This window comes from Lactuca saligna, chromosome 8, assembly GCF_052625555.1.
Source record: "Lactuca saligna cultivar CGN05327 chromosome 8, ASM5262555v1, whole genome shotgun sequence".
NCBI classification, from domain to species: Eukaryota; Viridiplantae; Streptophyta; class Magnoliopsida; order Asterales; family Asteraceae; genus Lactuca; species Lactuca saligna.
The window spans coordinates 8,118,057-8,122,403 of NC_136424.1; positions in this window are offsets into that span (position 1 = coordinate 8,118,057).

The window sequence follows — 4,347 nt, forward strand, 5'->3', positions numbered from 1 at the left end:
TGTCCATTTGTGACTTTTCCATAACCTTTCACTTGACACTTGTGATTGTTTCCAAATTTCACTACTCCTGCATTTTCCAAGCTTCTATAATCTCGCAAGTTTTCCTTTCTTCCACTCATGTGACAGAGCAACCACTATCAATATACCATTTCGCATCATCTTGCTCGTCACATATCACATGCATTTAATGAAAGAATTTAGGAACCCAATATTTGTTGGGTCCTTCATTAGTAGCACTGAACAAATTCTTTGAATTTAAAAACCACATTTTCACTATGTCTGTGACATTATCAATTAAATCAACATCATCAAATCTAGATATTGAAATATAGTTGTTCGATAGTTTTGGATTTCCATTGACTTTTACCTCATCCTTCACAACATTCGCAACTCTCACAATTGGTTTCCACTTTTGTAATGGGACTTGCGAATCATGAGATGATGAACAGCCAGTATAAGACTCATTCACAAACTTGTCAAATGTAACCTTTATCTGTTGTTTTGAGAACTTTCCATTTTAGTATTGTTTTCCTTGCCCTTCAAGCCAATTATTGAACGTATATACATCAGATTTTCCTTTTGTATACGGAACTTTGGTAGGTTTTGTGATTGAAGGATTTGGAAAATTTGGTTGTTTTGGTGAAAATCTTGGTTTTGTTTGAGTTTTGACATTCAAAGTTGGTGAATTATTCGTTAATTTTCTAACACTTTGAAACTTATGATCATTCACAAAGTTTTGCGAAGTCTCAAATTTTCTGATGTTGTTAAATTTTCGAATAGATTCATCTTTATTTTTCATTGAAATTTTGTCGAACAGAATATATCGGTTTGTGAAAACTTGTATCCTTTTGTTTATTTGTTCTCTGAAATTTTGATGATTTTGTTCTAGAAATTTGTGCTTTCGCAACTTTTGGTTTATCATTAGACACAACTTGCCAAAAGATTGATTTTCTTGCTTTTCTTTTTGAAACATTATTTTCTTTTGAATACTTTCCAACCATCAACTTAATTTCATGAGAATTCAATTTCACTTCCATCTATGGTTTTTCATCTTTTTCAAAAACTTTGTTTTCTTTTTCACTTTTAATCACCCATTTTTGTGATGATTTTTGATTTTAAAAACATAAGAGTTTTGAGTTAAATTTTTTTTCTACCGTATTTTGATTTGCAAAGAAACCTTCGGTAGTTGACCTTTTGTTATCATTTTCAACCATTTGATTGAATTCAGGCTTGATTTTCTCAACAGTTCCAGTTGTGACGAAGACTTGGTTTCGAAAAATCGTGTTATCAGTGCATGTAAAATTTTGATAGACCACAGTGTTGGTTTCCAAATAATGTCCACCTTTGTCATTAAGAACTTTGTCAAATTCTTTTGTTTCACCAAACACTTGATTAACAACAACACATTGAGGTGATTCATGCGAATCTTTCACATCTTCTTCGTCTTCATCAGTGTCATCTGTGTTACAACGTTCAACTTCCACATTATCAAAGTCACAAGTTTGCGAAGTAGAGGGTTTATCATTTTCATCTTTTACTATCAAATCAACTATAATTTCTTTATCTTTGACCTTTGATGTGATATTAATGATAGACAATTGAGAACAGTCAACCTCTTCTTCCTCTTCGATCTCACTGATTTCACTCACATTATCTGATTTGTCATTGACATCAGCATAATTGTGTTGAGAATCAAGAGTTGAAGTTTCAGTTTTCTTTAATATTTTCACTTGTTCATTCATTGTTAAGATTTTATTTACAATATTAACCAATTCATTCGCATTCAAAAATTCATCAATTTTGATAATACCATATGCGAACCTATCATCAGGTATTTTGTCAAACTGAGCAATAGTATTCTCACAGTCATAAGAAACAACATCAACTTTTTCGCGTTCAAATTCAAGAAAAGGTAGTAGTTTCCTATGTTGTTCTTTGCTTATCTCAGATGAATGATGTAAAGCAGTTAGCTTCGCATACAAACATTTAGTAGGGTTACAATAAATGTTTCTTTGTGCTAGTAACAACCTGACTTCTTTATCAAGTTTGTCCCTATCACAATTTAAATTTTTCATTTGTAATTCTAGTTTATCTACTCTGCTTCGTTTTATTTCTAATTGTCTTCTTGTCTCAACTAATTGAGAATTTGGATTTTGTGCTTCAGTACTAGCAGACACAATAACAGCATCAAAATAAGCAACAATATCATCAAATGGAGTTATTTCAACATCATAAGCAGATAAAAGAATATTAAAAGATTCAAGGATAGCACGTACCTTAGTGGTCATTGGAGATTTATCAGTGGACTTGGACACAAAGCATCGTCCAGAAACATTCTCTTCACAATTATCTTCATAACTTGCAAACATTGCACCATGAGTTGGGTGCCTCGTCTCTTCATCATCAGATCCTGAAAACCAGATCTGATAAGTTCCACTTTCTTCTTCGTCAGACTCTCCTTTCACAACCAAAGACAATCCTTTTTCCTTCGCACGCACCTCCTCAAGCTTCTCTGAATAGTAGGCTTCATCTTTGATTTTACTCTTCTTTTCCTCTTTCTTTCTCAACACGTAATCAGTTGCGAAGTGATTCACACCATTGCAGTAACGACAATTAGTTCCTGAATCACCTTTTAGTTTCTTCTTAGCTTTCGCATCTTTCTGCTTTTCTTCATCATTCTCAAATTTCTTCTTTTCCTTACCTCCAGCTTTTATGAATCCACTCTTCGAATCAGTTTGCTTCCCTTTTGGATTAAAAGGTTTTTTGAAAAATTTCTTAACTCTGTTATTTGAATAAAATGCAACTGCTTCATCATCAAAATTCATTAAGAAACCTTCATTGTCTGATTCTTCTTTCTCACCAGCATCAATTTCAGTAACCTTCGAAACTAAAGCCAATGGTCCTCCTAGACTATGTTTCGATTCTTCAAGCATTTTTGTAACTTCTCTTTCATGTGTTTTCAGCTGGTTGTAGAGATCATTCAAGGTGGTTGTATAAAAACTTTGTTGGTTCTTTATCATCATACTCACACTACGTCATTCTTTGCGAAGACCCATGTTGAATGTCAGATTGAATTCTATGAGAGATCTTGAGATTCCATACCTATTGCAACGATAAACAAGCTCATTCAGACGATCATAGTAGTTTTCAATTGTTTCAGCATCCTTTTGTCTGAATTCCTTAAGTTCACCAAGACATTGCTTAACGGAATTGATCTTTGTCTTCTCACTTCCTTGATATTTCTCTTTTAGTGTGATCCAAATATCCTTGGTTGTTTTACAACTACGAATGTAATTGTAAACCACAGGAGGCAGAGCACCTCTTAGCTCCCTCATACATCTTTTCTCATTCTTCTTCATGCGATTCTGTTGTTCAGCAACCTCATTTGAAGAAGTAGATGATCCGATTGTTTGAACATTTTCAGGAGGTAGAACTTTTCCACTGATACAATTCCAGAGTTCTTCATCAATTCCATTTAAGTAATCCTCCATCCTATCAGCCCACTGATCATAATACTCAGGGATTAACATTGGAATTTTGGTTGAAGAACCAAGCAAGTGAGAGAAAGAAGTCATGGTATTTATGTTGAAGTTCGCCATTGATTAACACGAGAATTTTTCTGAAAAACTTGAAAAACTTGATGATTTTGTGAATTGATCAAATGAATTGATCACTGATTGCTAATCGATCACTCGACTAAACAATTCAAATGCAAAATCGATTCAAATCTGAAGATCAAGAGTGATTTTCGGAACCAAAATGCACGGAAATTTTTTGAATAAAAACACTACTCAAAAAGCAAATAATGCTAAAACAAAAATCAGATCAATGTAGTTTGAATCCTGTTCTGATACCAATTGATGAGAATTGTAATCGAGATTTAGAAAGCAATTATGATTATATGAATGAAAAGTAAGAACACAAGGAGTAAATATTAATCAAATCTTATATTGATGAAGAAACTGATTACAAACTAAGTAGAGAAAAACTTTTTTTCTACTTCTAGCCTCAGTCCCTATTTATAGGAAACATGAGTGTACAAAAAGTATACTAAGTCCTGAACAATATGTTTCGCACAAATGAGAACTTAGTAAAATAACTAACATGCGAAACTCAAAACAAACACTTCGACTTTTATAAAAACTAGACTCTACAAAAAGAACTCGATTAACAATTGTTACTGTAGAGGTGTGATTAGGATTACAAGAATAAATCCAAAGTTACCAAACATGATGCATGCATGCACCATAAATACTATAACCCTATAAATAAATGACGGCGAACAGGCCTAATCCGGTTACAAAATAAATTAAACAAAAGGCCCAATGATAGAATTAAAAAGTATTA